Source organism: Canis lupus, chromosome 21, assembly GCF_048164855.1.
Source record: "Canis lupus baileyi chromosome 21, mCanLup2.hap1, whole genome shotgun sequence".
NCBI lineage: Eukaryota > Metazoa > Chordata > Mammalia > Carnivora > Canidae > Canis > Canis lupus.
The window spans coordinates 25,990,685-26,008,237 of NC_132858.1; positions in this window are offsets into that span (position 1 = coordinate 25,990,685).

Below are 17,553 nucleotides of genomic sequence, written 5' to 3' on the forward strand. Positions count from 1 at the left end.
TGGCAAGTGGATGCCCCACCAAGCAGAGAGCCTGTCATGGGGCTCAATCCTAGATAGACTCTGAAACCATGACCTGAACCAAAATCAAGAAGCTTAACCAACTGTGCCACCCTGGTACCCTTATATCATTATATTTTTTAAGTGATGAACACACACATAAACTTGAATAAATGTAATAGACGGAGTACTGGAACTTGTATACTATCTTATGAGAAGTTTATTTGTTTGCTTGGGTAAATAAATGGTCAACAGTGAGAATCTAAGCAGACTTTTTATAAAACCCCATTATTAGAATTAATGGCTTCACTTTATATAATGATAAACAGACAATACATAATTATAAAAATAAGATATAATTATAAATTTGTATTTTGTTTAATTATATAAAAAGAACTCAAAATAGATGTGACATAATATTTGGCTCAAAATACTGTCATTGAACAATACTTAGAAACATTCAATTTATTAACCATACTTGGACATTAAAGCTTAGTCCTAAAATTAAAAAAAAACAATTTTTGATAAAAGCTATTTATTGAACAACAAAATATTCTTCTTATGTTAATGGCTTCTAGAATAGTTCTCTTCAAAAAGAATTTTCAAAATGACACATGCATTTAAAATATCATAACAGCCATATATCATAGTATCATAAACACAAAAATTATTTCATTACTAAATGTTTAAAATAAGCAAAATATTATTTCTAATAATTTTTCTAACAATTAAAGTAGTTTCTATTATTATGTCTACTTCTTTTTAAAGCTGTCATCTAATACTGAATCACTGGTATTTTTCTTAAGAATATATTTTTTGGTTTCTTTTATTATTAGTTTTTAAATTTGTTGTGAAAGTTATATTTTATTGCTAACCAGTTTGAAATGCTTGATACTCAATTGCTTCTCCTCTGGGGACAATAATATTTTGACCTAAGGAAATATTCTTTCAATAGATATGGAGGTCTGGCTACCCTCAACACTAACACAAATGTAGGATATCCATATTCCAATGTATTTGTATTTTGGAATATATATGTATATTATACACACACATGTATTATTATATATAGGTAGACTAATTGTTAGCTTTGTCAACTACACCTTCTATGTAAATATATTGTAACATCCAATTATGAGATTGCTTTTCTGTCCTCTCTCAGAGCTAGGTTGGCTTAGTGACTATGTTCTGGCAAATGAATTATAAGCAGAAGGGTTTTTGTTTGTTTGTTTGTGATTTCCAACAAGAGGTTCTTTAGAGGAAAAACACACGATTCCTCATTTTTTTCCCCTATCATTTCAAAAGCCATGTTTAATTATGAGATGGCTTCCAGGACAGCAGTGCATGATATTAAAAAGAAATGTCCTTGTCGCTATTGTTGGACTTCTATGCCAACCCCTGACTGCCTGTTTCCTATGAGAGAGAAATAAAATTTCATTTTGTTTAGTTTGGAGTTTTCTAATACAAGTAGTCAAACCCGATTTTTATTTACATGCTCACATCACAAATGCATAAATCTCCTTTCTCAAATATAAAGAAATCAAAGTTAAGCAAAACATAGGTATACACAAGAATAAAGTGGTGCAAGTAGGAAGGAAAGTGGATCATTAATGTCAAATTTTCAGAGATAAGAACCTGTTATTTTGGCAGAAGTAGCAGTAACAGGAAAGTATACCACTATTGGTGCCAGGTTGGCAAATAATAGCCAAATCCTATTCCAATAGCTGGACACATATAGAGAAGGCAGGTACAATCCCAGCTGCCAGATCTAGCAAGTTCAGTTCTTTCTCTAATCTCTTGCATATTCCAGGGCTGAGTTGGCCTTTGTACCAACAATAAGATCAGGATAGGACCCAAATGCCTATATATCTTCTTGTGCAATCAAGCAGAGAAATACCAATTTCTTCCTGGTTTGGTGACCCTAGTAAAGTCATACCCTGAAAAGACTCAAGATAAATGCTGGTAGCCAACTGTTCTTATCTCAAATGTTTATACCTCAGTGACTTGAGGAGAAAAAAAGAGGGTAAATCAACAGGAGAAGGACAATTATCATATGGTTTCACTCATATGTGGAATATAAGAAATAGTGAAAGGGATTATAAAGGAAAGGAGGGGAACCGAGTGGGAAAAATTAGAGAGGGAGACAAATCATGAGAGACTACCGACTCTGGTAAATACATAAAGGGGTCACAGAAGGGGAGGTGGGCAGGGGGATGAGGTAACTGGGTGACGGGCACTGAGGACGGCACGTGATGGGATGAGCACTGGGTGTTATACTATATGTTGACAAATCAAACTTAAAACAAATGTAAAAAAAAAAAAAAGAAATAGGAGCTATCATAAAATTTAAAAGAAATTACCAAAAGGAAAAAAAAAAAAAAAAAAAAGAGGAAAAGACTGCAGGTGGAAAGAGAGTGACCAATAGGGGAGAGAGGAAAAAATAAGACTGTAGACAGTAAGAAAATACACAGCTCAGCTGTTGGATGTCTAACAAAGTTCACAGTTGATTCTGTTATTTCAAAAGCACTGGTTTGTTTTCTTCTTACTTCCTGGGCGAGAAACAGAACTATAAGTACATATTCTGCAGAATGACATGTTGTGATGAGCAAGTGGAGATAGTCTAATGGGTTTTAATTAAGAGTTTACTCTGAGCTGAAAGCTTTGCCATGTACTAGCCTTGTGACCTTCTACATATAATCTGTTTTCTTAGCTATATAGGATGTGCCTGATAATAAAGTAAGGCAGCAGTAAATTGATTCTTTTTCCTTTTTTTTTCATTTTTGGGGGTAAAAATCACACTGTGACAAACAAACTCTGATTACAGAGCTATAAAAATTTAAAAAATGAATTGAAGCAAATTACATATTGACATTTATAACTCTCTGGGGCTGAATGCACAACTGAAAACATAACAAAATTTCCTAGGATGGTTGAGATATAATTTAAAATACATTAATAGATTGTATAAGGTTTACTTCATTGCCCACTGTCACTTTTCCTTATTATTCTATATTAGTCACTCTCGCTATATCTCAGAAAAATTTGTTAACTAAAAGTACAATTCTTTTTTGTAGCAAATCATTGGAATATATTCATGCAGGTTTTAGCAGGCATTAAGGGAATATTTAAGTCATTTACAAATGTCTTTAAATGTTTTATAAAAGTTTTTAGAATTATCAATATATGGTATTGATAAATGGGCCCATTTCTACTTCTATTTGGAAAAATATGATGTGCACTTATAAAGGGAGTCGAATACTGAAACAAAATTAGGACAAAATATCTGCATCCTTAGAAGAGCTATTAGTCCTTTTTCTCATGAGGGAATTTTATGCTTTTATCCGTATGTATTTTGTGTAAATTAAATAAAGTTAAATTAAAATGTAAATGATTGAAATAATTTTATCATAAAATAAAAGCATGCAACACCTAAACAATCCCAAATCACATTGTATTTAATTCTATTCATTTTTTTTTTTTCACTATAAGACAAATCTTCTGGGAAAGCTCTGACTTCCTCTGGGACCTGTAAATGAGACTGCAGAATATGATTAATATAAAAGTAGTCTCATGTGCTGAATTACTTCCAAGTGTTTATAAGAAGTCCCTTTTTCATTGCACAGCCATAATTCAGCCATGTGGAACACAGAAATTTAAAAAAATTGCTACCGAAACTCTGTACTTTCTTGTGCATGCCAGAATGGGTAAAATTAAGTAGACGAAGCCAAGTGTTGGTGAGGCTATGGAACAAAGAAAACTCTCACTTATTACTGGATAGCCTGTGAATTGTTATGTTCTCTGATATAAAATTGAGAAATAAAACTTTATGCTCTTGGAAGACAATACAGGGGTTAACCTGGGGAGACGAGATGAAGGAGATCTTAGAGGAATTATAAGGCACACCTCTAGGTCTCTTGTATATTGCCCGAGTTTTTGACCTGAGTGGTAGTCACATGCTGACTTTCCAGTGATTTATTGAAATGTATATTTACAATTTCTAGACTTCCTTAATATCCCTCCATAGGAAAATATACTAAAATGCTTTTCTGATTGTCACTATGTTGTTATTTACAAATATTTAGGATATGATTTTTTCCCTGATATTTTGAAATAATTCTATATGTACAGAATCTTGCATATTATTACAAGGTCATACAGAGAGTTTCCATATACCAGCCTCCTAGGGTCTCTAACATTAATATACATATAACTATAATACGACCATTAGAACCATAAAATCAGTATTTGTACAACCATATCACTTAAACTACTGGTCCTATTCTCATTTTAGTAGTTTTTCTACCAATATCCTTCTGTGCTACTGTCTCATTCAGATTTATATATTTTTTTCTAGTGATGTCCTTCTTTGTTGCTAAGATTTATTTCAGAATCCTACATTGCACTTAATTACCATGCCTTCTTTGTTTCCTCTACTCTAGGACAGGTTCTCAGTTCTTTTAGTCTTTATGACTATCACACTTTTGAATCGTACTGGTCAGGGTTGTATAGGAAATGGATTTGTCTGATTTTCTCATGATTAGTTTGAATACCATAGAAATATTATGTCCTTCTCAGCACAGGGGGCACATAGTATCCATATACCTTACTACTTCGGGTATTAACCTTGATCACTTGGTTAAAATAGTGGCTGCTGGCTTTCTCTACCATAAAGTTGCCATCGTTTTTCTTTGTAAAGTTGCCATCTATCTTAGAGGAGATACTAAGATAATATGCAATTGTTGCTCTTCTATTAGAACTTTCACCTATAGATTTGAGCTTCCATTAATCTTGCCTGCATTGATCTTGCCAGATCAAACTTGCCTATAACAATTATTACTTTGATGTTGATCTGTGGTGATTTTGTATTTCCACTAATATTATGAGATTTAGAAATGAGATAGAAAAAACATGAAACATATGTGCTAGACTTTTGTTGTTGTTCATAGAAATGCACACTCCATATATTTCCAATTTTATCTACCTATGAGTTCAAAATATGGTGCTTTAATTTTAGACCTGCCTGCCTTTTTATGGTATGAACCCCACGGTACTCATTACTAGAAAGGAATCACCTCCAGGTGATTTGTAGATCTATCAGAGGGTCCCATGGCACATTGCTATATGTGTGCCCTAGAACAAGCCATCTATCCTTTGTCCTAGTTTTTACATCTGTACATCTGGAAACCCAGCTGTGGCGGCTAAATGATGATCCTCATGAAATTGCCTTTCATTTGAACACGCTTGTTTTTCAATTGTAATGTCTACAGATAAACTTATTCCAATATTATCATACACCTTCTCAGAGTATGAGAATGGGATTGTGACTGCTACTAGAGACTGAAATGCAAAAAGTGAAAAGACTGTCATGAGTGGATCTTGAGTAGTTTTCTTGTCAAAGGGAGGATGAAGAAAGAAATGCCTTTAAGATGCAAGGCAATTTATTTGGATTTTGAGACATCTGTGATATATGGGAAACTATGGTGAGTGCGTGTGATGATATGTTTGGTTTAATGTGTGGTCTCTCTGTGTAACCTTTTGTCCTTTTATATCAGTGACTCTCTGTGGTGAGGATTTGCAAGGGTGAGGGAAAAAAAGTGCAGAGATGAATAAAAGTTTAGCATAGGGTTAGGGGCACCTGGGTGGCTCGGTTGAGTGTCCAACTCTTGGTTTTGGCTCAGGTTATGATCTCAGGGTGATGAGATTGAGTCTGATGGGGGTGGGGAGTCCTTGAGCAGTGGGAGTCTGCTTGAGATCCTCTTTCCCTCTCCCTTCCCTTGCTTACACTTGTTCTCTATCTTTCTCTAAATCAATCAATCAATCAATCAACTTAAAAAACAACAACAACAAGGCTAACATAGGGTTATTTTTCCTGTGAGCCTTCTTATTTTTTTTTAAAGTTCCTTAACACATAGTATTTTCTAACAACAGTTGGAATCTATAGGAAAATATAAAATATATGAATAGAAAGCAGTAGGCACTCACCTTCATGTACATTTGAATTTTGCACCACCTCAGAACCATAAGTATAGTCATCATTTCCAAACCCAATACCAGAACTCCTACACCCACCCATTTAATTACAGATTTATTCAAGTTGACTTTAAAGAATTTGTGGATAAATACTAAGCATGCCTTATAAATTTTTATATGGTCAGATTAATAAATGACAAAAGTACACAAATGACTAAATTTTCTTTAACAGAAGGAGAAACCTGAGGTGTGGAGGCCACCACTAATTAGAAATTGGCCTGCTGGAAGTCTGTGTCAGGCAAAGGTTTAGGCTATTACTGGTCCATGGGTTAAAATAGATGGAGCTAAGGAAGAAACTTAAAAAATAACAATCCAAAGTAAATGTCAGTGAAGATGATCTGGGCAAAAATGCACCTTGTAAGCACAGGAGAGAATAATAAATTAAACCGACATAGTTAAAAATATTTGCCTCTGGAGAACAAAGCTGACACGAGGGAGTACCAAGGGACTATAATTTTCAACATTAAGACTTTTTGGTGCTTTTCGATATTTTTAACCTAGACTTTGAAAAAATTTGCTATTTTAAAGTTTAACTTATTGAAAAAAAATCACAGTGTATTTAAGTTTGCATATGCACTCAACATACAAATCAGTAAGGAGTTAAATGTGATTATTTAATTTGAATTATCAGCATACAGTTACCATTTTCTCTTGAGATACAGAAATAGAATAGCCTGAGATTTGAACCCAAAGGACCCAGGTTCTGGTTCAAATTCTGTCATCAGCCAACTGTAGGTATTCTTTTATGAACACGGTGACGAGAAGCTGCCACACTGTCATTTGGACAATATGGCATCATTGTGGGGATCAAATGTGATAATGCAGATTTTTATTTGGAAAGTGTAATAACCACTGTGAATTATCACCATAGCCAGTAGTCCATAGATATTTTTAAGTTATGCAAATGTTAAGTTATGATGACAGCCATTGCTGGAAGTCATTACATCCCTATCTCTTGCTAAGTTCATTCATGCTGCCTATGTGATTGATGACCAGATTGTCCTTTCCTTGAATAAAACCATTAATTCTATGCTACTTTATTTTCAAGGTTTTAACTGTTTCAGAATATGGTGCTAGCTCAAAATACACGCTTATCTTCATTTTTCTGGAGGGAGGATAGTAATTGTTGTGTACATGCTAATACATTTTGGTCAGTTTCTTATAATTTTCAAATGATGCCTACCATTTGTAGTTTCTGGAAGATTTCCCTAAAATAGTGACCCAAAATATAGAATATCTTTTTCCTTATATGTTTAAAAGCCAACATTGTATCAAAATCCTATAAAAGGCTCATAATGGTATGCCACACTTTACCTTCCAAAAAATTCTCTCTCCTGCCAATGAAGTGATTAGCTGCCTTTATAGAAAATGTGATTTGCTAGTTCAAGATTTGGTTTGCAAATCCAGGTTTGCATGCCTAACTCCTAACCCTCCCTTATCAGAACTTACATAGAAGTAGCATATTGATAAGTGTTAAATCTAAATTTTACACATTACTAACTACAAATCACATAAAAATGCCACAGAATGGAACAGCACACCCTGGATACTATGAAGAAAAGTGAGCAGGAAATGAATCTCTAATTCTTGACTTTGTTATGATCTGCAGGCATCTGGGAAAAATAGGTATAGTGAAGCCACTTGAAATCTTAGTAAATTAAAACCATCATACCACAAGGGGGTATATTTTAAGAGTTCTTAGGAATTCTGGCTTTGAAGTAAGCTTATAGGTCAAAAATGTAATAGGCGTTCTTTGAGATCCTTTCTTTCTTTCCCATTTTCCATAGATTTTGGCATAATAACAACCAAGGCATTGGAAAGTAGGAAAGTGTTTATAGACTTTGAAGTGAGAAAGACTACTTTTACTTTCAAAAAGTATGACTGCCCTGACACTAGAATCTCAACAACAAACAAACCAAATAATAATAATAACAATAATAACAATAATAATAATAATAATAAAATAAGCTTAAAGAACTCATCTTTCATATTTACTGTGATTGCTATCTAGGTCATTGCTATATCTTATTGACAACTTATATTTCCTTTGGATTTTAGAAATAAGTTTTAAGGGGCATGTGGGTAGCTCAGTTGGTTAAGCATTGGACTCTTGGTTTTGGCTCAGGCCATGATCCCAGAGTCATGAGATCGAGCCCTCAGCCAGGCTCCTTGCTGGGTATGGAGCCTGCTTGAGATGTGTGCTCTCTCTCTCTCTTTCCTTCTGCTCCCCACCCCAAAAATATGTTTTAATCACCATTATATACAATTAAAATTGTCATTAGACAGAGTTTCTCACAATGGAGAATATTATTAGGCATAAGATAAAACAAAAATTACCTAGAATTAGTTAAAATCTATTAGCTCAATTTCCATATTTGCTCATAACTCATTGTATGACTGCATAAGTCAATCAACTTGTCTGTTTCCTCATATCTATGATGAGAAACTTGGATGAGCTGATTCTTGGGCGATCTCCCAGTGTCAGCATGTGCCCTTGCTTGAATAAAATATGTCTATTTCACTACCATGACGGCATAAGTAATAAATACCTCACCTTTACTATACCAACCTTCCAAATAAAGTGGTCTATCTGTTATAACTAAAAACAATAAGAAAATCAACAAGTGTTGAACCAGCCTTGTGTCCCGGGGATAAATCCTACTTGGTCATGGTGAATAGTTTTCTTAATGTATTGTTGGATCCTATTGGTTAGTATCTTGTTGAGAATTTTTGCATCCATGTTCATCAGGGATATTGGTCTGTAATTCTCCTTTTTGGTGGGGTCTTTGTCTGGTTTTGGAATTAAGGTGATGCTGGCCTCATAGAACAAATTTGGAAGTACTCCATCTCTTTCTATCTTTCCAAACAGCTTTAGGAGAATAGGTATGATTTCTTCTTTAAACGTTTGATAGAATTCCCCTGGGAATTCCCCATCAAAGATAAACTCAAAATGGATGAAAGATCTAAATGTGAGACAAGATTCCATCAAAATCCTAGAGGAGAACACAGGCAACACCCTTTTTTAACTTGGCCACAGTAACTTCTTGCAAGATACATCCACGAAGGCAAAAGAAACAAAAGCAAAAATGAAGTATTGGGACTTCATCAAGATAAGAAGCTTTTGAACAGCAAAGGATACAGTCAACAAAACTAAAAGACAACCTACAGAATGGGAGAAGATATTTGCAAATGACATATCGGATAAAGGGCTAGTTTCCAAGATCTATAAAGAACTTATTAAACTCAACACCAAAGAAACACACAATCCAATCATGAAATGGGCAAAAGACATGAAGAGAAATCTCACAGAGGAAGACATAGACATGGCCAACATGCACATGAGAAAATGCTCTGCATCACTTGCCATCAGGGAAATACAAATCAAAACCACAATGAGATACCACCTCACACCAGTGAGAATGGGGCAAATTAACAAGGCAGGAAACAACAAATGTTGGAGAGGATGCGGAGAAAAGGGAACCCTCTTACACTGTTGGTGGGAATGTGAACTGGCGCAGCCACTCTGGAAAACTGTGTGGAGGTTCTTCACAGAGTTAAAAATAGACCTGCCCTACGACCCAGCAATTGCACTGTTGAGGATTTACCCCAAAGATTCAGATGCAATGAAACGCTGGGACACCTGCACCCCGATGTTTCTAGCAGCAATGTCCACAATAGCCAAACTATGGAAGGATCCTCGGTGTCCATCGAAAGATGAATGGATAAAGAAGATGTGGTCTATGTATACAATGGAATATTCCTCAGCTATTAGAAACGACAAATACCCACCATTTGCTTCAACGTGGATGGAACTGGAGGGTATTATGCTGAGTGAAGTAAGTCAATCGGAGAAGGACAAACAGTGTATGTTCTCATTCATTTGGGGAATACAAATAATAGTGAAGGGAATATAAGGGAAGGGAGAAGAAATGTGTGGGAAATATCAGAAAGGGAGACAGAACATAAGGACTCCTAACTCTGGGAAACGAACTAGGGGTGGTGAAAGGGGAGGAGGGCAGGGGGTGGGGGTGAATGGGTGACGGGCACTGAGGGGGGACACTTGACGCGATGAGCACTGGTTGTTATTCTGTATGTTGGTAAATTGAACACCAATAAAAAATTAATTTATTAAAAAATAAAGAAAATCAACATCAAGAGTATATTAATAGACTATATGCCTAAGAGATTATACTCTAAACATTATGCACTTGGCATATATGAGAATACTTAAATTCAGAATCCATATCCTAGATTATAGGCAATAGTTTCAAGATTGGTAATCTGGTTTGATTGTGTAGAGAAGATTAGAAGAAATAATTGGTCACGAGGAGCAAAGACTGAAATATACAGATTTAACAATGCAATGGAAGGAGCAGCATATGATCAGAGAAAAGACAGAAGTAAAAGAAAAGCAGGCAAACAGAAGCAAAGAGCTCAGTGAGCACAGAGATATTAAACATAGTAAGAAAAAAACAGCCTTTCACAAAAGACTGGAGCAATTCCAAAGGGGATTCATTAAGTCTAATGTACTCTATATAAGAAAGCAGGAAAATGCTTAATGTCTTTTAGCAACTTTAAGATAGTTGAATTTTTAGAATTAATTTATGGTGCTTACTTCAAAAGTAAGGAAGTAAATCCCTGCTGAAAAAGTTGCTCCAGCCCTGAAGCAATTCATAGACCAGTCAAGGAGAAAAATCAGCGAACCATTACAATGCAATATGATAATTCTTTGACAGAGGTGATATGATATCCGTTGTTATGTATTTCATGCTCATGTTGCGCTGGACTCCACGTTCATTGTTTTATGCACTATATCATCCTCTAAAGAGCCTTATAAGATGGATGCAATTTTTTTTTATTATAAACGTGAGGATACTTAGGCCGAAAAAGGTAAAATATTGTGCTGTATATCACACAAGTACTTGTGGTTAAAGGAGGCTTTATTCTTCTTTTCTTCCAAATCCCACAGTGCTCATATCCAGGGAAGTCACTCATTCAGGATTCAGGCAGCGTAGAATATGCAGATTTAAGAAAAAGAATCCCTTCCAGGAAACACCCTCCAAATTTTGACAACTGAAATTATGTGAACATATAACTGTTTGCCACCGTGAACTGTGTTATACTCTGGAGTTGATGACCAACTAATGTTTCAGACAACTGGACAAATAGTAAAGGAAGGACTAATGGCATGTGTGGATGCTTTTAGTGTAATTTGTAATTTGAGAATTTGCATGTCTATAAAATAATTTTAAAATTTACCCAGATTGCAAAACCTGCATTTGTTTATGACATGCTACACTATGATTACCTTTAATAATGAATGTTCCATGTTTTCTTCAAAATATTTTGTTTCAGCAATGTCCACAATAGCCAAACTGTGGAAGGAGCCTCGGTGTCCATCGAAAGATGAATGGATAAAAAAGCTGTGGTCTATGATACAATGGAATATTCCTGAGCCATTAGAAATGACAAATACCCACCATTTGCTTCAACGTGGATGGAACTGGAGGGTATTATGCTGAGTGAAATGAGTCAATCGGAGAAGGACAAACATTATATGTTCTCATTCATTTGGGGAATATAAAAAATAGTGAAAGGGAATAGAAGGGAAGGGAGAAGAAATGGGTAGGAAATATCAGAAAGGGAGACAGAACATAAAGACTACTAACTGAGAAACGAACTAGGGGTGGTGGAAGGGGAGGAGGGCGGGGGGTGGGGGTGAATGGGTGACGGGCACTGAGAGGGGCACTTGACAGGATGAGCACTGGGTGTTATCCTGTATGTTGGTAAATTGAACACCAATAAAAAATAAATTTATTATTAAAAAAAAACATTTTGTTTCATCAGTTGCCTGAATACTTAGTGTATTTCTTCCTAGCCCCATTTGTAGTTAGACTGTCCCTAACCTACCACCTACATATCTTCTCCAGTGTAATTCTTCATAGCACTTGGGTCTTTCTCAAATAGCACACATCACAATTTGTGATTATGAACTTATAATCATACACCTAATTGTGAGTTTCTCTTTCATAGTCTGTGCTGTAAGCTCCATGGGGGCTGATTTGTTCCCTTCTGCGATTCGTGTAGTCTCTGTATTCTTATAGTAAATTTGCCACAAAATTCATGTTTAACGATATTTGTTGAATCCAAGAATGCTGAATACATGAATGGATGGAGCTAAGTGCTCAGGAAATTAAGAATTCTAGGTTGCTTAGGGAAAGAAGAAGAAAACCCAACTCTTAAAAGCTCTTTGTTGCAGAGAATTCTCAGCAATGTGTGAATGAAGTAGAGACGATTGATTTTTACTTTTCTAAACTCTGATGTTCTTCACCTCAGTGTCACAATGTCAAAGGGGCAGCTGCTCCAAACCTGGAAGGAATGGCAACTGGTGAAGTAGAAGAAAGAAGAAAGTAACTGTATTTTTGGGATCTGTCTCTTCCTCAAAGATGAGCCTGCATTCTTGAACTTGAAGAGACTCCTCTTAGCCCCTAAGAGATAATTGGTTATAGCAAGGATTATAATGTTAATTAAGCCACAGTTTCACGGATGGACAGTCTCAGCACAAATGACTGCTCCCTCACATTCATATGCCTGTTGGTTTACACCAGCTTGTACACTACAGGGGCTCCAGTCTGGAGACCTGAGTTCAAGTTCCACAGCTATTCTGCAGCTAGCTGTATGACCTTGAAAAGCTGACTTAACCTTGGCAGACTTCCATTTCTTCTTCTGTAAAATTGAGATTAGGTGGACGGCAAATTTCTTTTTATCTTAAAAAACACTCAGATGCTATTTTTTCCTCCCAAACACAACTATACCATATTCAGTTAAAATCTGTTATAACACATTGATCTGCTAACAAGGTTGGCTCCTGCTACTTATCTGGCTGGAACATCCTTACCTCAAGCACTAGCATTATAAAGGGATTTATATACAGTATTATTCCTGAGAAGTGTGCCGTTGGCAGAGGCAAATAGAAATTGCAAAGCAAAATTAGGTTTATGCATATTTTTTTTTCTAGAGAAAGAACACCTTCCTTCTCCTGTATCCTAGCTTTTAAAATTTCAATTTTTGCCTCCACTAGCCAAAGGAAACTAAACACTGTGCAATTATTCAGTGAAAATGCAAGTGTTGAATAGAAAAATCTGGACAGAGCCATGATTTCATAAAATGTAAGGTTTTTTTCCTTAAAGTAATATGGGTTTAAACTCAGGATGGCATCTGTTTGTAGCCTTTGAACAGCAGTAAAAGACAAACATAAGCTGAACTGAAGGGTGCTGTATCATGAGGAGATACACAAAAGTGGTCTGTGTACCCGAATGAGTCAATAAGACATAGAATTTAAACTATTTTCAAACACTTAACATTGAGTTGCTCAGGGTGTCCTCATGTGCTTTTCTTTTTTTTCTGCACCTTCTCAAAGTGATCTCATCTACTTGTGAATAAATAATCTCTTTAATTAATGTTACTCAACTTTATGTCTGAGTTACAAAGATATGCAGCTCTATACAGCTGCATATCCAGTTGCTGCTTCAGAGTCATCTTAGAATTAAATGGAATGTAAAATGGCTTTGATTCCCACTGGCTCTGCTTTAAGCTTTCAACCTTGGGAAATGGCGCCACCATATCCAACCTGCAGATGCCAGGCATCTAGACATTGTTCGAATTAAACGCAAAACGGAGACTGGACTTGAGAATTCCCTGAGGAGACAAAACCATGTAAGCCATATAAGCAAAGCTAAATCTAGATTATTTCATGCACATAGTCAAAACTTAACTTAGGTCATCTCTTATGAATCCCTCTGATAATCACAAAAGAGACCTAAGTCATCTTCTGAAAGGTATTAAACGATAATCACTTTGAACCAAGACCCTGCCATCTGCAGAAACCCATCACTGTGAAGGTTACCCCCCAATTGCAATAACCAATTGCTGTAAAGGTTAAACGTCTTCATTTTCACCTTATAAGCTGTCCTGTAAAGTCTTCCCGGTGAGCTTCATATAACTTCTAAATTGCTAAACTCCTAGTTCACAAACCGTTTTTACATGCACAGTAAACTCTAACTAAATACTCTTTATTGATTAGGTTTTTTTTTAAAAGACTATTTATTTTAGTGATCTCTACACCCAGAGTGGGGCTCAAACCCACTACCCCAAGAACAGGAAATCCTGAGCTCGTCTGGTTGAGCCAGGCAGGCCCCAGAATTGGTGGTTTAGATTTTGCTATTTCTGGATTTTTGTTCACATTTTATCACTTTATGTATCTATTTAGTATTCATCACTTAATTTGCTTCATTTTTGCATCCAATCCAATCCAGCAGCAAATCTTACCAATTCACTTTGCAAAGTAGGTCTTGAATGAGTCTTCCTCTCTGCACCTCCGCCATCGGTCATAGTGCAATCCAGCATTTTCTCACACTTGAACTACTCTTATCCACGTCTCACCCAAATCTACTTGCCAGGCAGTAGCAAGAATGAATTTTTAAAGATCTAAATGAAAGTGTCACTTCCTGTTTAAATATTTCCTTTGTCAACCAGTCTAATAATTATGAAACTTTATTCCTAAACCTTCAAGCTGTCGGCCTTTGGTGACATGACCCACTATTTTTTCAACCTAATGGTGCATAATTTCCCTCCTCACTCATGGACTAAAGCCTTATTGACCCCTTTTTAAAGTATACTATGCTCTTCCCTGGCTCAGCACTGGTTTACCTGATGCTACATCTGCTTGGAAGGATTTCCCACTCCCTCCCCTGTTAGCCTGCTTTGTTCTTTCCTCTCTATCTGCTTAAATAATGTTAACTTTAAGCAGACCTTTAGTGATCCCCTCCCTGATTCAAATCTTGCCCAAGTCAAGCCATTATTGTCTACTCTAGTGCTCTGTTGTCTTATCTGTAAGATTTATAAAATATTAATAAATATCACTTATTTCTGTCCCTAAAATGTAACCTTTACATGGTTAGATCATATTCGTTTTAACCATTGTTGTAGCTCTTACACTGAACTTGTTAATCATCTGATAGTTGTGCCAAAAAAAAAAAAATTGGGGGTAGGGGGTAGTATGCTTGGGTGGCACAGTTGTTTAAGCTCAGGACTCTTGATTTCGGCTCAGGTCATTATCTCCCGGTTGTGAGATCAGGCTCTGTGCTGAGCTTGCAGTCTGCTTCAGAGTCTCTCTCCTTCTCCCTCCCCCTCTACTGTTCCCTCCCCAGCTCGCTCGCCTGTGTTCTCTTTCTCTCTAAAATTAGATAAAATCTTTTAAAAAATTTTTTTGAGTTTTGAAAAAATTAATGGATCTCACAAAGGGATGTGGGGCATTCATCCTGACATGAAGCTCCTATAATGTCTTTATCTGAATATGTGGGACTAGGGACCCCGAGAGAAGAGATTTACACAGATGGGGTGTGAACTAAAATAGACAATTGGATTTACACAGGAGAGGGCTGCTATGTAACACCGTGGAAGACATAGGGCTAGGCGGTGCCTTGCAGTACCATCAAGCTATTTACAAATGTAGCGTCCATGCCCAGTGAATAAATAAATGAAAACCTGACCTCTCCTCTAACACACGCCAGCAACTGCTATCATTTTTCACAGACCGTGCTTTCAAAATTAGATGCCAGGAATAACGGTGGAGAGGAAGATGACAAAGAAGACACATCAGTTTCCTCATCAGTATAAACAGACTAAAATTATTTACCATTTGTAGTGTCAGAACAAATTTCCTTGGAAGTTTCCATTTACACATTTTTACTGACAGCACCACAATATCAACATTATTTCCATGGAGAGTGGAAGATGAAAGTGGCTATCAGACACACGAGGCGTTGGAATTTAGAAAATAAACTGGCTCGAGGAGTCGATGGCTATCAACAGTTCACATGCCTTTTGGAGAGGATTCGGCCTATGAAAAGAGGCTTATCTAGATTGCAAAATCTTTTTATACTGTTCCCGGAAATGAAAGTGTTTGACCACCCCCGGCTAGATCTTCAATCATCCTCAGCGCTCACCCTTCCATTTCTTCCATTTCTCTGAAGCCTCTGCGAATAGAAGAAGGGCAGGAGCTGCTTTCACTGTTTTTGCACCTCCTGGATCTGCCAGGTGCTTTGCATTTTCAGAGCATCTGGTTGACAAGCTCCTGCCACAGCTGATGGTCCAAGAACCCAGGGCTTTGAGTCCAACTACCAGCGCTTCCCTGTTGATCTGATTCCCGCTCCACCTCAGGGCTCTGCTTTCCTCCCTCCCTAACCATGGTGCTGAAACTGTAGGGAATGGAAGTTTGGATTTGAGTGTGAAAGTGCGTGTCTGTGTGTGTTTGGAGATACAGAGGGGCAGGGAAAGGAAGCGACACTGATCACCTCACCAAATACTCTTCAGATGCATTGTTTCCTTTATTTGTTAGTGACTCTAAGAAGTCGGGACTTTTATCTCCTTAGGAAACTGAAGTTTATATATTTACACAATAAAAAAGTGCTTTACTCATACCTGATGAGTTATATGAATTTTATATATACATATATTTTTAAAGATTTTATTTATTTATAAGAGATACAGAGAGAGAGGCAGAGACACAGGCAGAGGGAGAAGCAGGCTCCCTGTGGGGAGGCCAATGTGGGACTCGATCCCAGGACCCTGGGGTCACGACCTGAGCCAAAGGCAGGCGCTCAACCGCTGAGCCACCCAGGTGCCCCCACATTTTATATTTTTAAGCAAATATATATTTATATATATTCTCTATAAAAATAATTTCAACTTTGAATTTTTACGTTTCAGGAAACCACTAGCATATTAAGTACTTTAAAAAAAAGAGATTTATTTTTTTGAGAGAGAGAGCAAGAGAGCTCAGGTGCAAGCAGGAGGGGCACAGTGAATCCCAAGCAGACTGCACAGAGCACAGAGCCCGACGTGGGGCTCCATCTCATGACCCTGAGATCACCACCAGATCCAAAACCAAGAGTCAGTCACTTAACTGACTGCGCCATCCAGGTACTGTCCCGCTCAATTTTTAAAAAAGGTTTATTTAAAAAATAATAATAAAAAATAAAATGAAATATAAAATAAAATAAAATAAAATATAAAATAAAATAAAATAAAATATAAAATAAAATAAATAAAATAAAATAAAATAAAATAAAATAAAATAAATAAAAAAGGGTTTATTTATATATTAAGTACTTTCATTTTCGTTGTGGGATTTAGGATATTTGCTCCTCTTTCAAAATCTAATTAATTTTTTTCTATTCTAAGGAGAAAATAAATGACATTTTTTTCAATTAGTTATTGAAGGAAACCTTGGTTGTTTCCAACATTTGACAATTACAAATACACTTGCTATCAACATTTCATTTGAGTAAATATCAAGGAATGTGATTATTGGATCATAAGGGAAGGATATGTTTCGTTTTGTAAGCTTGTCAAATTCTCTTCCAAAGTGGCTATACCATTCGGCATTTCCTCTAGCCATTGGATAAGTATTGCCAGAATTTTGACTTTTAGCCATTGCAATAGGTGTGTAATAGTATGTCGTTG